Source organism: Salvelinus namaycush, chromosome 7, assembly GCF_016432855.1.
Source record: "Salvelinus namaycush isolate Seneca chromosome 7, SaNama_1.0, whole genome shotgun sequence".
NCBI lineage: Eukaryota > Metazoa > Chordata > Actinopteri > Salmoniformes > Salmonidae > Salvelinus > Salvelinus namaycush.
The window spans coordinates 19,089,772-19,110,774 of record NC_052313.1 but is presented as its reverse complement, the minus strand read 5'-3'; the positions used below and the strand labels follow the sequence as shown (position 1 = coordinate 19,110,774).

At 42.5% G+C, this 21,003-nt stretch overlaps 1 protein-coding gene across 1 annotated transcript in view; it reads left to right on the top strand.

The window, feature by feature from the left end:
* The window catches only part of kcnh2b (potassium voltage-gated channel, subfamily H (eag-related), member 2b), a 295,325-nt gene that overhangs the window by 5,357 nt on the left and 268,965 nt on the right, over positions 1 to 21,003 (top strand). The window lies entirely within an intron of this gene.

The window sequence follows — 21,003 nt, the reverse complement described above, 5'->3', positions numbered from 1 at the left end:
TCACATGCACGACAGATATTAGAAATAGCATCATAAAATGTTTCTTACTTTTGGTGATCTTCCGTCAGAATGTTGGACAAGGTGTCCTTTGTCCAGAACAGTCGTTGTTTGGATCTGGAACGGCAAATTTCCCTCTTCATTTAGCATGGGCACTTGCCAAGTGCTACAGATCTCTCCAACGTCAACAAAGTCAGAGAACGGAACACGGCAAAACTCCCGAAAAAATTTCAATAATCTGATTAAACTATATTGAAAAAACATACGTTACGATGATATGGTCACATGTATCAAATAAAATCTAAGACGGAGATGTTAGTCGTCCATAACGAAGTCAAAACAGAAGGCAAATCCATGTCCTCTTTCGCGCGCTCCAGAAACAGGAAATGGACGGTCACGTCATACAAAGACCTTTAATTCCACCTCAGACCAAGATAAACACGAATTTTTTTCTCTCACCGCCTCTTGACAACCAGGGGAAGGTGTATGAAGTGTACGTAGACTCTTACGTATCAAGCCCATGTATAGGCAGGCAGTTGAACAGAGCATCGATTTCTGACATTCCACTTCCTGGTCAGGAAATGTGCTGCAGAATGAGTTCTGTTTCACTCAGAGAAATAATTCAAACGGTTTTAGAAACTAGAGAGTGTTTTCTATCCAATAGTAATAATAATATGCATATTGTACGAGCAAGAATTGAGTACGAGGCCGTTTGAAATGGGCACGATTTAACTGGCTACTCAATACTGCCCCTTGCAGCCATAACAGGTTAAGGACATATTCAATCAATCCTTATCCCAGTCTGCTGTTCCCACATGCTTCAAGAGGGCCACCATTGTTCCTGTTCCCAAGAAAGCTAAGGTAACTGAGCTAAACGACTACCGCCCCGTAGCACTCACTTCCGTCATCATGAAGTGCTTTGAGAGACTAGTCAAGGACCATATCACCTCCACCCTACCTGACACCCTAGACCCACTCCAATTTGCTTACCGACCCAATAGGTCCACAGACGACGCAATCCCAACCACACTGCACACTGCCCTAACCCATCTGGACAAGAGGAATACCTATGTGAGAATGCTGTTCATCGACTACAGCTCAGCATTTAACACCATAGTACCCTCCAAACTCGTCATCAAGCTCGAGACCCTGGGTCTCGACCCCGCCCTGTGCAACTGGGTCCTGGACTTCCTGACGGGCCGCCCCCAGGTGGTGAGGGTAGGTAACAACATCTCCACCCCGCTGATCCTCAACACCGGGGCCCCACAAGGGTGCGTTCTGAGCCCTCTCCTGTACTCCCTGTTCACCCACGACTGCGTGGCCATGCACGCCTCCAACTCAATCATCAAGTTTGCGGACGACACTACAGTGGTAGGCTTGATTACCAACAACGACGAGACGGCCTACAGGGAGGAGGTGAGGGCCCTCGGAGTGTGGTGTCAGGAAAATAACCTCACACTCAACGTCAACAAAACAAAGGAGATGATTGTGGACTTCAGGAAACAGCAGAGGGAGCACCCCCCTATCCACATCGACGGGACAGTAGTGGAGAAGGTGGAAAGTTTTAAGTTCCTCGGTGTACACATCACGGACAAACTGAATTGGTCCACCCACACAGACAGCGTTGTGAAGAAGGCGCAGCAGCGCCTCTTCAACCTCAGGAGGCTGAAGAAATTCGGCTTGTCACCAAAAGCACTCACAAACTTCTACAGATGCACAATCGAGAGCATCCTGTCGGGCTGTATCACCGCCTGGTACGGCAACTGCTCCGCCCACAACCGTAAGGCTCTCCAGAGGGTAGTGAGGTCTGCACAACGCATCACCGGGGGCAAACTACCTGCCCTCCAGGACACCTACACCACCCGATGTCACAGGAAGGCCATAAAGATCATCAAGGACAACAACCACCCAAGCCACTGCCTGTTCACCCCGCTATCATCCAGAAGGCGAGGTCAGTACAGGTGCATCAAAGCAGGGACCGAGAGACTGAAAAACAGCTTCTATCTCAAGGCCATCAGACTGTTAAACAGCCACCACTAACATTTAGTGGCCACTGCCAACATACTGACTCAACTCCAGCCACTTTAATAATGGGAATTGATGGGAATTATGTAAAAATGTACCACTAGCCACTTTAAACATGCCACTTAATATAATGTTTACATACCCTACATTACTCATCTCATATGTATATGTATATACTGTACTCGATATCATCTACTGCATCTTGCCATCTTTATGTAATACATGTATCACTAGCCACTTTAAACTATGCCACTTTATGTTTACATACCCTACATTACCCATCTCATATGTATATACTGTACTCTATACCATCTACTGCATCTTGCCTATGCCGTTCTGTACCATCACTCATTCATATATCTTTATGTACATATTCTTTATCCCTTTACACTTGTGTGTATAAGGTAGTAGTTGTGGAATTGTTAGGTTAGATTACTTGTTGGTTATTACTGCATTGTCGGAACTAGAAGCACAAGCATTTCGCTACACTCGCATTAACATCTGCTAACCATGTGTATGTGACAAATACAATTTGATTTGATTTGATTTGAAATGTAAAGGGATGAATAAGAATATGTACATATAAATATATGGATGAGCGATGGCATAGGCAGATGCAGTAGATGGTGTAGAATACAGTATATACATGAGATGAGTAATGTAGGATATGTAAACATTATTAAAAGTGGCGTTATTTAAAGTGACTAGTAATACCTTTATTAAGTCTGTTTATTTAAGTGGCCAGAGATTTTAGTCTGAATGTTGGCAGCAACTTCTCTATGTTAGTGATGGCTGTTTAACAGTCTGATGGCTTTGAGATAGAAGCTGTTTTTAAGTCTTTCGGTCCCAGCTTTGATGCACCTGTACTGACCTCGCCTTCTGTACGATAGCGGGGTGAACAGGCAGTGGCTTGGGTGGTTGTTGTCCTTGATGATCTTTTTGGCCTTCCTGTGACATCGGGTGCTGTAGGTGTCCTGGAGGGCAGGTAGTTTGCCGCCGGTGATACGTTGTGCAGACCTCACTACCCTCTGGAAAGCCTTGCTGTTGAGGGCGGTGCAATTGCCGTACCAGGCGGTGATACATCCCGACAGGATGCTCTCGATTGTGCATCTGTAAAAGTTTGTGAGTGTTTTAGATGACAAGCCACATTTCTTCAGCCTCCTGAGGTTGAAGAGGCGCTGTTGCGCCTTCTTCCCCACGCTGTCTGTGTGGGTGTACCATTTTAGTTTGTCCTTGATGTGTACGCCGAGGAACTTAAAACTTTCCACCTTCTCCACTACTGTCCCGTCGATGTGGATGGAGGGGTGCTCCCTCTGCTGTTTCCTGAAGTCCACGATAATCTCCTTTATTTTGTTGACGTTGAGTGAGAGGTTATTTTCCTGACACCACACTCCGAGGGCCCTCACCTCCTCCCTCTAGGCCGTCTCGTCGTTGTTGTTAATGAAGCCTACCACTGTAGTGTCGTCTGCAAACTTGATGATTGAGTTGGAGGCGTGCATGGCCACGCAGTCATGGGTGAACAGGGAGTACAGGAGGGGGCTGAGCACGTACCCTTATGGGGCCCCAGTGTTGAGGATCAGCGGGGAGGAGATGTTGTTTCCTACCTTCACCACCTGGGGGCGGCCTGTCAGAAAGTCCAGGACCCAGTTGCACAGAGCGGGGTTGAGACCCAGGGTCTCGAGCTTAATGACAAGTTTGGAGGGTACTATGGTACTATGGTACTATAATGCTGAGCTGTAGTCAATGAACAGCATTCTTACATAGGTATTCCTTATGTCCAGATGGGATAGGGCAGTGTGATGGCGATTGCATCGTCAGTGGACCTATTGGGGCAGTATGCAAATTGGAGCTGGTTGAAAGAATTCCAAGATTGTGCAAAGCTGTCATCAAGGCAAAGGGTGGCTATTTGAAGAATCTCAAATATTTGGATTTGTTTAACACTTTTATGGTTATTAGATGATTCCATTTGTGTTATTTCAAAATAAAGAGCAATATGTTTATTAAGGTAGTAAAAAGTTAGTTATTTGGTCCCATATTCGTAGCACGCAATGACTACATCAAGCATGTGACTACACATTTCTTGGATGCGTTTGATTTTTTCTTTTTCTTTTTTTTCAGATTATATGAATGATAAATCATGTATTGGGTCATTTTGGAGTCACTTTGTATTGTAAATAAACATTAATGTGGATGCTACCATGATTACGGATAATCCTGAATGAATCGTGATTTAAAAAAATTGATTTTCTTTTAATTGAAACTTTATTTAACTGGGCAAGTCAGTTAAGAACAAATTATTATTTACAATTACGGCCTATCTTTTTGTGTTAAAGAAACAAAGCTTCTTTAGTGTCCAACAAGCTTTCTCTGCCATTAACCTTGTTCTGAACACCTCCAAAACAAAGGTCATGTGGTCATGTGGTTTGGCTCTCCCCACCGGTGTGATTACAACCTCATACAAGTACCTGGGAGTATGGCTAGACGGTACACTGTCCTTCTCTCAGCACATATCAAAGCTGCAGGCTAAGGTTAAATCTAGACTTGGTTTCCTCTAGAGTTTAACACAAAATCCGTGGAGGAGCCAGCTGAGTATAAGTGTATCACCTGCATATAAATGGAGGAGAGAGCTTCCTACTGCCGGAGCTATGTTGCTGATGTAAATTGAGAAGAGCATGGGGCCTAGGATCAAGCCTTGGGGTACTCCCTTGGTGACAGGCAGTGGATGAGACAGCAGATGTTCTAATTTTATACACTGCACTCTTTGAGAGAGGTAGTTAGCAATCCAGACCAAATACCTTTCAGAGACACCAATACTCCTTAGCTGGCCCACAAGAATGGAATGGACTACCGCAGTGGCTCCCAAACTTTTTATAGTCCTGTACCCCTTCAAACATTCAACCTCCAGCTGCATACCCCCTCTAGCACCAGGGTCAGCGCACTCTCAAATGTTGTTTTTTGCCATCAAACTATACGATACATTTATTAAACATAAGAATGAATGTGAGTTTTTGTCACAACCCGGCTCTTATAGGACCAGGGCACAAATAATAATATAATAGTAATCATTCATTTTGCTCTTTATTTAGCCATCTTACATATAAAACCTTATTTGTTCATCAAAAATTGTGAATAACTCACCACAGATTAATGAGAAGGGTGTGCTTGAAAGGATGCACATAACTCTGCAATGTTGGGTTGTATTGGAGAGAGTCTCAGTCTTAAAGCATTTTCCACACACTCTGTGCCTGTATTTAGTTTTCATGCTAGTGAGGGCTGAGAATCCACTCTCACTGAGGTACGTGGTTGCAAAGGCCATCAGTTTCTTAACAGCGCGATTTGCCAAGGCAAGAGTGCAGCCCTATCCAGAAATCTGGCAGTGGCTTCTGATTAAATTATATTTTCATAGAACCGCTTGTTGCAATTTAGATGAGGCTCTCTTGTTCAGATATCGGTAAGTGGACTGGAGGCAGGGCATGAAAGGGATAACAAATCCAGTTGTTTGTGTTGTCCGTTTTTGGAAAGTACCTGCGTGATTGCGCACCCAGCTCACTCAGGTGCTTCGCTATATAACATTTGACATTGTCCGTAAGCTTGAGTTCATTTGCATACAAAAAGTCATACAATGATGGAAAGACCTGTGTGTTGTCCTTGTTAATGCAGACAGAGAAGAGCTCCAACTTCTTAATCATAGCCTCAGTTTTGTCCCACACATTGAATATAGTTGGGGAGAGTCCCTGTAATCCTAGATTCAGATCATTCAGGCAAGAAAAACTCGTCATAATGCAAGCGGTCAGACAAGTGAAAATTATGGTCAGTAAAGAAAACTTTAAGCTAGTCTCTCAATTCCAAAAAACGTGTCAATACTTTGCCCCTTGATAACCAGCGCACTTCTGTATGTTGTAAAAGCATTACATGGTCGCTGCCCGTATCATTGCATAATGCAAAAAATACACGAGAGTTCAGGGGCCTTGCTTTAATGCAACCGCTGTGTCAGATTTCAAAAAGCTTTACGGCAAAACACAATATTCAATAATCTGAAAACAGCGTTCAGCCACAAAAGCAAGCCATACAGTTACCCGTCGAAATTTTGCAGTCAACAAAACTCATAAAAAGCATTATAAATCTTCACTTACCTTTGCTGATCTTCGTCGGAATGCCCTCCCAGGACTCCCACTTCCACAAGAAATTTTCATTTTTTTTGGTAATGTCCATCATTTATGTCCAAATAGCTATTTTTGTCTCGTGTTTGGTATACAAATCCAACGTCAGGAAAGCGCGTTCACTAAAACCTGACGAAATGTCCAAAAGTTCCGTAACAGTCCGTAGAAACATGTCAAACGATGTATTGAATCAATCTTTAGAATGTTTTTAACATAAATCTTGAATAACGTTCCAACCGGAGAATTACATTGACTTCAGATGAGCGATGGAACGGAGTTCCCTCTTATGTGCACGCGCATGGTGAAAGAATGGTCACCTCATGGCAGTGGTGACTCATTCCTGTCTCCTTCGGCCCCCCTTCACAGTAGAGTCATCAGACAAAGTTCTACAGACTCTTGACATCTAGTGGAAGCCGTAGGAAGTTCATCCATATCTCGCTGTAATTTCAATGGGAGCTTGGTTGAAAATCTACCAGCCTCAGAATTTCCACTTCCTGTTTGGATTTTTTCTCAGGTTTTTGTCTGCCATATGAGTTCTGTTAAACTCACAGACATAATTCAAACAGTTTTAGAAACTTCAGAGTGTTTTCTATCCAATACTAATAATAATATGCATATATTAGCAACTATGACTGAGGAGCAGGCCGTTTACTCTGGGCACCTCTGTGCACCTTTCATCCATCAATTCTGCCCCTGCAGCCATAAGAAGTTAATGGTATCTGGTGCTTTTATACATGTCGTACTACCCGAAAGTCGTCTTTATTCTCGCTCAAAAAACTCCCGTGGCTTATTTTTCAAATTGTCATGTTTCGTTTCTAAATGTCTGCCCAAGAGTGAAGGTTTCCAGCAAAAGAGTAATGGTTAATGTGATTGGATGTTAATTATTTGACTAGGCTACCTGTATTTGACGTTGTGTTGTTATTTCACTGAACACTAGATGGTTAAAACATTTTTGGGGCAGTGAAATGAGGCTACTCAGGCGGGAAAAAAACATCTCACCCAAATGTTTAGCCCCGTTGGAAAATATAAATATACTGTTTGAAAAACACTTTTGATTAACAAGGCAAAATCGAAATTGGTCTTTAAAAGTTAGGATCAGCTTGATCTCCCCCTTTAAATAAAGGGCGCACTGTGGCTGCCTTCTAAGCAATTGGGACCTCCCCAGAGAGGAAAGAAAGTTGCAGATGCACAAATATCAAACCCCCAAGACCTGTTAACCTCTCACCATTACAGCAACACGGGAGATTAGCATTTTGGGGGGGGAATGATATTTGTGCGTCTGTAACTTTCTCACAAAAACAATTTGTCACTGTCCCAATAATTTTGTAGTCCACTGTAGACTGACCAGGTGAATCCAGGTGAAAGCTATGATCCCTTATTGATGTCACTTGTTATATCCACTTCAACCAGTGTAGATGAAGGGGAGGAGACAGGTTAAAGAAGGGTTTTTAAGCCTCGAGACAATTTAGACATGGATTGTGTATGTGTGCCATTCAGAGGGTGAATGGGCAAGACAAAATATTTAAGTGCCTTTGAACGGGATATGGTAGTAGATGCCAGGCTCACCGGTTTGTGTGTAAGAACTGCAATGCTGCTGGGTTTTTCACACTCAACAGTTTCCTGTATGTATAAAGAATGGTCCACCAACCAAAGAACATCCAGACAACTTGACACAACTGTGGGAAGCATTGGAGTCAACATGGGCCAGCATCCCTGTGGAACGCTTTCGTCACCTTGTAGAGTCAGTCCATGCTCCAACAAATTGAGGCTGTCCTGAGGGCAAAGGGGGATGCAACTCAATATTAGGAAGGTGTTTCTAATGTTTTGTACACTCAGTGTATGCTTGTCTTGTAAAATTCTCCTGTGAATTATATTATTCAACCTGAGTGAGTTGGTGTTATAAATTTATCCAGGTGGGATTGAAAATGAAAAATGAGAGGGTGGATCAAATAGTCCTAGTGGTTACGTTGCTGTCTAATCATTTGGTGATGGATGCTTGGCTTTTCTCTCTGCCTATGTGGGGAGCCTGACTGTCATCCATTGCCAAGACTTTGATGTACTGTATCTATTCTTAAAGGGATAGTTCACTCCAAAGATTGTCAAATGTTTATAGATCTCAAAAGTCTTATTTTGAGAGGAGTTCTTATCCCTGCCATCAGTTGTGTAGTTCTGGTATATGCTTAGACCCGAAATTAATGGGAAATACGCACCGTCTAATTTCCTTATTTTATTGAGTTTTTCCATTCATATGGGTTTGAGGCAATGATCTGCATCTACACAATCAATGGCATAGGATATGAACTCATCTCCACAGAAGACTACTTTGGATGTATGAAAACATAGGACAAAGTTTGATAGATACAGGAATTTACAGCAAAATCCTGTTTGATTAGCACCCCATTAACATTACAATAGGACGTCCTGAGACTTCCAACAAAATATCAACATCCATTATTTTCCTAGGCTATACAGTCATGATCTAAACAATGCATACTGTACTAACCATCTATAACCAAACTCTGTATTCTTGTCCAGTTGCACCCCACCTGGACAAAGCCGAGTAAAGACACTAAAACAAAAAAGATTCCTATTCTAAAAATGGCAACTCAAGCTGAATTACCTCTTTCATTAGGACAACGGGACTTTAAGATAAAGATCGCTTTATTTGTCAGTTGCATACAAGGTCCAACTGTGAATGTGTCTTCCACTTTCAACCCAACCCCTCTGAAAGCCACACATACATATACAGGTTTTTTAGAGAGGAGTTGGGGGGCAGGTACACTAGGTGCCCGAGGAGCTGTTGTGGTGGGGGGTTAAGAGCCTCGCTCAAGGGCACAACGGCAGTCAATGGCTTCTAGGATTTGTTACCAGTAACGCTCCGGTTGCCAGCTCACTTCCTGCCATATTTAGAGGGGGTAGATCAGCTTTAATATTGCAGATAGATTGTTTAAAAAAAAATATATATATATATATATATATATATATATATATATATATATATATATATATACTGAACATAAATATTAACACAACATGCAACAATTTCAACGATTTTACTGAGTTACAGTTCATATGAGGAAATCAGTCAATTTAAATACATTTGTTAGGCCCTAGTCTATGGATTTCATGACTGAGAATACAGATATGCATCTGTTGGTCACAGATACCCCCCAAAAATGGGCCTCACAATGGGCCGCAGGATCTTGTTGCGGTATTCAAATTTCAAATTGACAATCGATAAAATTCAATTGTGTTCATTGTCCGTAATTTATGCCTGCCTGCCCATACCATAACCCCACTGCCACCATGGGGCACTCTGTTTACAATGTTGACATCAGCAAATTGCTCACCCACATGATGCCATACACATGGTCTGTGGTTTTGAGGCCGGTTGGACATATTACCAAATTCTTTAAAACAACGTTGGAGGCGGCTTATGGTAGAGAAATGAATGATGAATACTCTGCCAACAGCTCTGGTGGACATTCCTGCAGTCAGCATGGCAATTGCACACTCCCTCAAAACTTGAGACATCTGAGGCTCTTAACCCCCCACAACAACAGTGTTGTGTGACAAAACTGCACATTTTAGAGCGGCCTTTTATTGTATGCAGCACAAGGTGCACCTGTGTAATAATCATGCCTCTTTAATAAGCTTCTTGATATGCCACACCTGTCAGGTGGATGGATTATCTTGGCAAAGGAGAAATTCTCACTAACAGGGATATAAACATATTTGAGATAAATAAGCTTTTTGTGCGTATGGAACCCTTTGAAGAACCTGGGATCTTTCATTTCAGCTCATGAAACAAGGGACCAACACTTTACATGTTGCGTTTATATTTTTGTTCAGTGTATATATATTTTAATATATTTTCCTTTATTTTTTTCTCCTAACCCTACCACCCCTCCCTTAATTGGAGTAAACTAATGGACAACAACACTTATTAGGCTTTTACTTCCAACTTATACTGTCACGATCATTTGTTGAATAAATGGACCAAGGCACAGCGTGCGTAGAGTTCCACATGATTTAATCAATGAAACTCACAAAAAAACAATAAAGAATAAACAACCGTGAAGTTCAAGCTGTGCTCACAGGCAACTACACAGAAATAAGATCCCACACACAACAGGTGGAAAAAGGCTGCCTAAATATGACCCCCAATCAGAGACAACGATAGACAGCTGCCTCTGATTGGGAACCATACCAGGCCAACATAGAAATCCCAAAAACTAGAGTACCCACCCATGTCACACCCTAACCTAACCAAAATAGAGAATAAAAAGGCTCTCTAAGGTCAGGGCGTGACATATACATACAATATGCATTTTATGGAAACAGTATATTTTACAATAGTTATCTTTTGTTTGTTTTTAGTCCCATCCTTCAGCTACCCTCAACTCCTCCCATCTATCTCTGAAGACCATCCAGTTTTGATTTCTATTTGCCATATATTTTTCAACTGTGATGTTTCACAAAAGTTCTGAACCTTTCTATTCACATAGTTTCAACAGATTGTAAATTAAAGATAAACATTTTTGCTAAGAGTATTATTATATTATCAATCGATTGACTTTGACTTTTCAAATCACCCAGCAGTGCTATTTGCAGAGTTAGCTCCAGGTAAATGTTGCAATTCTTCAGCCATTCCTGAACCTGCGAACTAAAACAAGCTACATATGTACAGTCCCAAAACAAATGATCTAATGATTCATTCCTTCAGTTGCTGGCTTGCCTCTCTAACCACTAGCCTACCTGCCACCTTGTTTTCTCTGTCTGTGTAGTCATTGCTCCCTGGCCCCATGAGATAGAAGCCTCCAATTTGCACTGTATGAGATGGGAGCTGGGGAGGACATTAAGCTTTACAGCCCAGGCACAAACACACCATCACCAGGGAAACTAGCCAGGCCCACACATGGTTCCCCAGAGGACAATGTCCTTCCTTCCAGTCTTCCAAGGTAGCTGACTCAATCCAGGCTGTCTGTAGACCGAGAACCAGAATTGTGTGAATGATCTGAAGTCATATGCTACTGTACATTCGGCACTTGAACACCACTGCTTTGAGCAGTGTTCAGGAGAGGGCCTTGATGTTCCTTCACACGGCATCTTAACAAGAGAGAGAGAGAGAGATTGGCTACCTGCCGCCCCCAGTGTATCGATAGACTGGGGGCAGCAGGTAGCCTAGCGGTTAGGAGCGTTGGGCAAGTAACCAAAAGGTTGCTGGTTTGAATCCCCCAGCCGACTAGGTGAAAAATAGTTCTGCCCTTGAGCAAGGCACTTAACCCTAATTGCTCAGGATAGGAGCGTCTGCTAAATGACTAAAATGGATCACGACTAACATTGGCTATGCATGGATTAGAGATAGGTGTTGTGTATTTATAGGTGTCTATAATAAGTAGTGTTCCCTCAACCTGATCCCTAGTCACTTAGCGGTAGTGGGACTGATTATCCATGCATGCAGGGTCACTGATGTTATTTTTTCCATCTCCCCCACCCTCAATTGTGGAACTTGGTACGATCCCAGCCATATCGACACACTGACACGGTTTGTTTAGGCTAGACCCCGTCCAATCATCTCCATTAGCCAAGACAGTCATTAACACAATCTTTCCATCTCTGCATCTGTAAAACTGTTATTTACTATACCTCTCTTCCCCCTCACTCCGTTTGACTCTCGTAAATGTCTGAGCATGCTACAACACAGAGAGTCTCTCTCTCAGCATCTTCCCTTCTGTACTCTGTTGTCTCTGTTGCTAGCTGTCATTCCCAGTCTCTACGAGCAACCCGCTGGGTTGTCATGGTCTAACAGTTTCATCCCCCCGCTGCTGCCAGGCGCACGTCCAACTGGGGAACATGGCACCTGCTGGGGAAATGAGTTCCATACTTCCGCTTCCAGCCTATCCTGTCCATCACCTAGTGTCCTTTGTTTGTGCGGTCCAGCTTTAAACGACACAATGCTAGCTCGGGTAGCTAGGCTAGTGTGTCAGTTTTATTTTATTTTATTTGACAATTTAAATACGCAAAATGTTGGACAAACAAGGCAATAGATAAATATACCAAAACTGTGAGGATCCAAAAAAGTGAAGAGACTTGTTTCCATTGTGGTCCTCTCAATGAGAAGATGAGGTTTTATTGTTGACTTGAACTTGCGTCGTTTTAGTAAACAGACTAACTATGCTAGCTGCTCTGATAATGATGTGCTTTTTGTGTGAGACAGATTTAATTCGCATTTTCTATTGTATTATCACATTTGAGGTCAAATGGTAAAGTGAGATATCTGAAACCTCTCAGGTGCGATGTCGGATAAGGAGTTGTCGTTGTAACAAGAAGTATCTCCTCCTCAGTTTTTTCACTGGGATTGTCTTTAGGCAATTCCACGGTAACAGAATGACTCAGATCTTTCACTTTAAAAGTATGCCAAACAAAAACCATTGATTGCAAAGTTAAACAAACCATGCAGGACTACTTCTAACAATTTCCACTGAACATTTTACAAAAACACATTTACTCGAAGAACAGTGCAGATGTTTGGTAACGGAATGATGGTAAAATCTCCCTCAGTTTTTTGTGTGACCACATTTTCAAAACGCTGTTAAATATCTATTCTGAATTAGGATTTAAAGATGTTTGCCGAAAGAATGGGGTGTCAGCTATGACATGGCACTTTGAGTTTGAAAAAATGTGACTACAGTAAGTGAAGTGGATTAACACTTGGTAACAGAATGATGGTAACAGAATGACATCATGGGTCCCTGATCTGTACTATACAGAAATACATAATTATGGATGTCATTCTTTTCATGGTGATGTATCCTGAATAGGTACACAAAGGTAGAATTATGTACTATCCTCCTTTGCATGTTTGGGTATTATTGTACACACTGGTTATTATTGTAATGCTCTCCGCCCACATTACAGACCAAATTTGTACCAATCATTGAAGTCTGTGTTTGAGAAGTTTGGACATCACAGTATATCACAATAGAGCACAGTAGAGTGCATTACAGTAGAGCACATCACAGTAGAGTAGAGTTCAGTACAGTATAGTTCAGTAGAGTACAGTGCAATACAGTAAATTATACTGTACTCTAATCTAGTGTGCTCTACTGTACTGTACTAAACTGCATTACAGTACTGTATTGTACTGACCTATACTCTAGTATACTCTAGTTTTCTTTAATGTACTGTGCTGTGCTGTACTGTGCTCTACTGTATTCTGCTGTTCACACTTGTGAAACAGATGTCTATGATTGGTTCAGATTTGGACTGACCAAATTTCAATGTCCATGGACGTCCGGGGTCAGTCCCTGCTCAGTGGGTGAGAGGGCTGGTTACAGTAAATGGAGAGAGATGGGGCTAATGGGTAGGCGTCAGTAAGAGCCAGGAGACGTGACATTAACTGGAGAGAATAGAGATGGGGAGAGAGAGCGAATGGTTGTTCAGACTGTTTTAGCACTCTTGGTTTGACCGCATGACGACAGAAAGATAACGAAATCAATTATGAGCTGAACATAACAGTATGCCAGTGGAAGGAAGGACAGTAGCAGGTGACCCAGCTGTGGTTTTTGACTACAATGAATTCCTATTGTAGCCAATTCAGTTGCAGTCGTTCTGTTACCGTTTTTTTTACCGATTTGGTAACAAAATTATGTGTTTTAATCACTTAATAAATCATAAACCAAATTGTTATTAGTAAAAACACTAACCAATTGGTAGGTCTACCTTTACTTGTTACTTCTGTGAACTTTCACAATCCTCCGTCCTCATGAGGGAGAGAAATTAGAAATGCAGAATGACAAATCTTAACAACCTTTCTTAAACTTACAGAAGGCAAATAATTCCAATGTTGATATTAGATGGCAGGGGTCTTTATGTCAACATTGTGCTTTGATGTTATTGTTATTATTGTTGTCATTATTATTCGGTATTCACTGTGTATTCAGTCCTTGTGTCACTATTTCCTCTTTAACTCTGCATTGTTGGAAAAGGACCCGTAAGTTAGCATTTCATTGCTAGTCTACCCCTGTTGTTTACAAAGCATGTGACAAATAACATTTGATTTATTTCTAATACCTTTTTCTAATACCTTTTTTCTGCTATACGTTTTCTATGACACCTTTTCCTTCTGTTTGGCCAGAAATCAAAGCCTTTGCTTATTCCTAATATTAAGGATGGAAAATGGTTGAAAAATGTATATACTGTATGACTTAATTTCTCAAGAATATAGACTCGTAACTTTAATTTGACACCAAGTTTGATGTGCTCCTATCAACGTCACATGTTAGTGCTCACAGGGATTTGTACATGGAAATGCTCCTTTTAGGATTTTCGACAAAGACTTATGTGTGGATGTGTGAACGGTAAGACAAGCTGTGTTTTAACAAATGTCTTGTCAGTTTGTTGCTCAAACTTGATTTCTTAGGTAACACTGCCTTTGCTAAACATTGAGTGGAATACAAGGTGCTACTGTGCATGTAATTCCCCATGTAATAGCAAACAATCATTTATTTATTTTTGTTATATTTAGGGAGTAGTGTACGTATACTACAAATAGGGCTGGGCGGTATACCGTATTTGACTATATACCGGTATTGATGCAGGGACCGGTTTGGGTTTTTACTTTACCTTCTATAACGGTATTTGAATGTTTGGAGCCTCGCTGTGCCCACAGACCTAGTCCCACCCCCTGTCACTCAAGGAGCGCATTTGTTGTTGCTTGACCACGAGACACATTCATACAGTCGGCATGGTCAATGCAGCACGTGCAACAATGTTGTTTCCAATTTGATCTTAATGAAAATCCACAAGCGTTCTATAATTACAATATTAGTTTGTGTTTCTTAAATCTGCAAACAGCTAGTTTGTATTTTCTTAGCAAGTTAAGCTAAATCGTGTTAACCACTAATGCTAATCGCTAGTTAGCTGGCTAGCTAAATCTAAATCGCAATTGCAACATTTGGTTAAAAATAGGGCCTAGTATTTTTGCCCATATCGTGGCAGCATGGAAATGATCTCAAATGAGTGCAGGAAATGCAGAAATTGATAGAAATGCAGGAAATTATTTTAGGTTGAAGTTGAATTGAACATTATAAAACAATCGGAATGGAGAAAGACCCATTGGAATAATTTAGAATATATGTGTTGCCACCCTAGGGTCACACACTACTCATAAAGCAAATTTTGAACTTTTATTAATCAAAAACATAAAATACCGTCAAATACCATCATAGCGTCAAAAATGTGAAAAATACCATGATATGATATTTTGGTCATATCGCCCAGCCCTAACTACAAAGAGTAGCAACCAAATCTGTGGCAACAAAATTTGTTTGAATTGAGTTTTGAGTTTATAAACTAGTTGGAAAGCTACTCAAGCAGCACAGTTGGAAGTGAAGGTATATTTCAGTCCTCGGTGTCACTTCTCTATCAGTGGTCCACTCTCAGCTCCAACAGGCAGCACTTTGTCCATCATCCGCTGCCTCCCTCCTCATACTCCTCTTTCTCCTCCTCTTCGCTGTCCTTCACTCTCCTCATCCGCTGCCTCCCTCCTCATACTCCTCTTTCACCTCCTTCTCTTCGCTGTCCTTCACTCTCCTCCTCCATCCGCTGCCTCCCTCATACTCCTCTTTCTCCTCCTCTTCGCTGTCCTTCACTCTCCTCCTCCTCCGCTGCCTCCCTCCTCATCCTCCTCTTTCTCCTCCTCCTCTTCACTGTCCTTCACTCTCCTCATCCGCTGCCTCCCTCCTCATCCTCCTCTTTCTCCTCCTCCTCTTCGCTGTCCTTCACTCTCCTCATCCGCTGCCTCCCTCCTCATACTCCTCTTTCTCCTCCTCCTCTTCGCTGTCCTTCACTCTCCTCCTCATCCGCTGCCTCCCTCCTCATACTCCTCTTTCTCCTCCTCTTCGCTGTCCTTCACTCTCCTCATCCGCTGCCTCCCTCCTCATACTCCTCTTACTCCTCCTCCTCTTCGCTGTCCTTCACTCTCCTCATCCGCTGCCTCCCTCCTCATACTCCTCTTTCTCCTCCTCTTCGCTGTCCTTCACTCTCCTCCTCCATCCGCTGCCTCCCTCATACTCCTCTTTCTCCTCCTCCTCTTCGCTGTCCTTCACTCTCCTCCTCCATCCGCTGCCTCCCTCCTCATACTCCTCCTCCTCCTCTTCGCTGTCCTTCATTCTCCTCCTCCGCTGCCTCCCTCCTCATACTCCTCTTTCTCCTCCTCCTCTTCGCTGTCCTTCACTCTCCTCCTCATCCGCTCTCATTTCTGTGACCACTCTGTCATTCCAACACTCCATCCTGTGTCAGCCCCCCCCCCCCCCCCCCCCCCCCCCCCCCTCCCCCTCTCCTCTGCCCCTCTCTGCCTCTCCCCTGAAGCTCTTCGGCTATATGTGTGTCTGCTCTACCAACTCTCTTAGCACTCGTCTAGGAAATACTAACCATTTTATAGGACTAAAGTCCTCCCAGTGTCCTCGGAATGAAACCCACTTTGCATAAATCTGCATTACCCCATTTAGGGAGTTCAAACTCACTTCCTTGAGAAATGGCCCATAAAATATTGTGTTGATTGTAAAAATGTAACGTGCTAGGGAATGCAAAGTACACTTGTAGCAAAAAGGGTTCCAAAAGGGTTATTCGGCTGTCCCCATATGAGCACCCTTTTTGGTTCTAGGTAGAACCCTCTGTGGAAAGGGTTCTACATGGAACCCAAAATAGTTCTACTTGGATCCAAAAGGGTTCTTCAAAGGGTTCTCCTATGGGGACAGCCAAAGAACCCTTTTTATGTTCTAGATAGTACCTTAGTTTTCAAGCTTATTGTTATGGTTCGGATTAGGGGAGGGAAAGCCCCATCCTAGATCTCTCCCCAGAATGGATGTCATAAAATGTTATGATGACCTCAACATCCCTTTACACACTGCAGTACTGTCTGAAGTAATGCAGTACTGTCTGAAGTCAAGATCTATACTGTACTCCAGGCATGATTAAGTTCTGCTGATAATCTCCAATATTTGTGCTTTTCTGGATGGGCAAGTTACATGATGTTAATGGGGTTATACACCCAGTATACAAAACATGAAGAACTCTTTCCATGACATAGACTGACCAGGTGAAAGCTATGATCCCTTATTTATGTCACTTGTTAATCAATTTCAATCAGTGTATATGAAGGGAAGGAAATAGGTTAAAGAAGGTTTTTAAGCCTTGAGACCATTGAGACATTGTGTATGTGTGCCATCCAGAGGGTGAATGGGAAATACAAAATATTTAAGTGCCTTTGTACAGGGTATGGTAGTAGGTGCCAGGCAAGGAATGGTCCACCACCCAAAGGACATCCAGCCAACTTTGACACAACTGTGGAAAGCATTGGAGTCAACATGGGCCAGCATCCCTGTGGAACGCTTTCGACACCTTGTAGAGTCCATGCCCGACAAATTGAGGCTTTTCTGCGTGCAAAAGAGGGGTGGGTGCAAGTCAATATTAGGAAGGTGTTCCTAATGTCTTTTACACTCAGTGTAAGTGCAGGCTTTGTGGGTTCAGGTGATTGTCCAGAGCAAGGCAAGGGGTTATGATGATAGGTCACTCATTCTGTTTATGTCTGTGTCTTTATGGTTTTGTCTGCTAGTCTCCTACACAGCATCAGCCGAGTGGGATGCAACAGGCATACACAGATAGAAAACAGCTCCATGTCACACACACGATATCACTGCACTGTTGTAGCTAGAAACAAGTATTTCGCTGCACCTGCGATAACATCTGCAAATCTGTGTAAGCGATCAATAAACTTTGATTTGATAGACACACAGTCTTTCATATGCTAGTCATGGGAGTCCCTACGCCCCCTCACCATAAGGTGCAGGTCCCCAAGCTATCCACTCACAGATGGACTAAGCGTCGTGAACAGACGCCCCTGAGGCCTGGTGAAATATTCAGGCTGCATTGTGTTTCTAGTTTCAAAGTTTATTTGCAACATGTACAGGATACAACAGGTGTAAAACATTACAGGGAAATTCTTATCTTGATAGCTCTTTCCCAACAATGCAGTGATAATGTCACGTTCCTGACCTGTTTTCCCTTGTTTTGTATTTATTTAGTATGGTCAGGGCGTGAGTTGGGTGGGTTGTTTATGTGTTGTTTTCTATGTTGGGGTTTTGTGTGTTCGGCCTGGTATGATTCTCAATCAGAGGCAGCTGTCAATCGTTGTCCCTGATTGAGAATCATACTTAGGCAGCCGGGGTTTCACGTGTTTTTTGTGGGTGTTTGTCTACCGTGTTAGTGTTTTCACCACACGGTACTGTTTCGGTTTTCTGCACTTCGTTTATTGTTTTGTATTTCAGTGTTCAGTTTCGGTTTTAATAAATCATCATGAGCACGAACCACTCTGCATATTGGTCCGATCCTTCTCGCCTCTCCTCGTCGGACGAAATAGACAATCGTTACAGATAATGATAATAATGTAATATTAGTAATAATAATAAAAGATAATAACAAAAAATAGAATAAAACGAAAAGTAAGACCTGTGGATGGGCCATAGGGTCAGTGTGGATAGTCTGTGGGAGAGGGAGAGCAGTAGTCGTTTGCCATTTAAAAGATCCAACCCTTTTTTTCAATTTTCGCCTAAAATGACCCAAATCTAACTGTCTGTAGCTGAGGACCTGAAGCAAGGATATGCATGTTCTTGATACCATTCGAAAGGAAACACTTTGAAGTTTGTGGAAATGTGAAATTAATGTAGGAGAATATAACACATTAGATCTGGTAAAAGATAATACAAAGAAAAACCTATCTTTGAAATGCAAGAGAAAAGCCATAATGTATTATTCCAGCCCATGCACAATTTAGATTTTGGCCACTAGATGGCAGCAGTGTATGTGCAAAGTTTTAGACTGATCCAATGAACCATTGCATATATGTTCAAAAATGTTGAATCAAGACTGCCCAAATGTGCCTAATTGGTTTATTAATACATTTTCAAGTTCATAATTGTGCACTCTCCTCAAACATTAGCATGGTATTCTTTCACAGTTTCACTGTAATAGCTACGGTAAATTGGACAGTGCAGTTAGATTAACAAGAATGTAAGCTTTCTGCCCATATCAGATATGTCCATATCCTGGATATTTTTTTTTGTTACTTACAACCTCATGCTATTCACATTAGCCTACGTTAGCTCAACCGTCCCATGGGGGGACACCGATCCCGTAGAGGTTAACAGTCTTATGGTCAGGGGATAGAAGTTGTTTAGGAGTCTGTTTGTCTGAGCCTTGATGCACCGGTACTGCCTGCCGGACGGGAGCATGGAGAACAGCGCATGTCTCGGGTGGCTGGTGTGTGTGTGTGTGTATTGGTGTGTGTAAGTCATGCTGTCTCTTTCCTTCCCTGTGAGTTTCACTGGTTTGTCTTTAATCAGCCTCTCTTCTCTTCCTCTGCCTCTCTCAGCCAGAGCCTCATTAGGTGTTTGATAAGCACTACCCCTGGTGACACTCCAGCCTCGCTGCGCCCAAATGGAGCCTGCACACTCAACTGAACAAAGCATACCAGAGTAAAGTTTTCAAACTCTTCATTTTTTTGGTTTCAGGATGCATCCCAGGACAGAAAAAAGTTTTTCCTCTCCCCAAACATCTTTTATGATTCTCACATTGTTGCAGTTCTGAAGGGGAAGAATAAACACTGGTCTTGGTCTGCAGTTCCCTAGCAGTCGTTCTGTGTGTGTCTGCCTCTATGGTAGGATATCTACTCCTGGCATACATCTTAATATTTATTTTATTCGACTTAACCATTGTACATACATATCAACTTACATATCAGCATATCCTCACATCTCCTCCCTTAGGTCACCACCAAGCCTTATACATTTCAAGCATGTTTTGTCCAGCGATATCGTTTGTAGCTAACCATTAGCGCTCGCCAAATTTTTTCAATATTTTCTTTTATTTAACCTGGTGGACCAGGTAAGCTAGTTGAGAACAAGTTCTCATTTACAACTGCGACCTGGCCAAGATAAAGCAAAGCAGTGCGACACAAACAACAACACAGAGTTACACATGGAATAATCAAGCGTACAGTCAATAACACAATAGAAAAAAAGAATGTCTATATACAGTGTGTGCAAATGGCGTGACGAGGTAAGGCAATATATAGGCCATGGTAGCGAATTAATTACAATTTAGCAAATTAACACTGGAGTGATAGAAGAGCAGATGGTGATGTGCAAGTAGAAATACTGGTGTGCAAAAGAGCAGAAAAGTAAATAAAAACAATATGGGGATGAGGTAGGTAGATTGGGTGGGTTATTTACAGATGGGCTATGTACAGCTGCAGCGATCAGTTAGCTGCTCAGATAGCTGATGTTTAAAGTTAGTGAGGGAAATATGAGTCTCCAGCTTCAGCGATTTTTGCAATTCGTTCCAGTCATTGGCAGCAGAGAACTGGAAGGAAAGGAGGCCAAAGAGGTGTTGGCTTTGGGGATGACCAGTGAGATATACCTGCTGGAGCGCGTGCTACGGGTGGGCGTTGTTATCGTGACCAGTGAGCTGAGATAAGGCGGAGCTTTACCTAGCATAGACTTATAGATGACCTGGAGCCAGTGGGTCTTGCGACGAATATGTAGCGAGGGCCAGCCGACTAGAGCATACAGGTCGCAGTGGTGGGTGGTATAAGGGGCTTTGGTAACAAAACGGATGGCACTGTGATAGAATGCATCCAGTTTGCTGAGTAGCGTGTTGGAAGCTATTTTGTAAATGACATCGCCGAAGTCGAGGATCGGTAGGATAGTCGGTATTACCAGGGTATGTTTGGCGGCGTGAGTGAAGGAGGCTTGTTGCG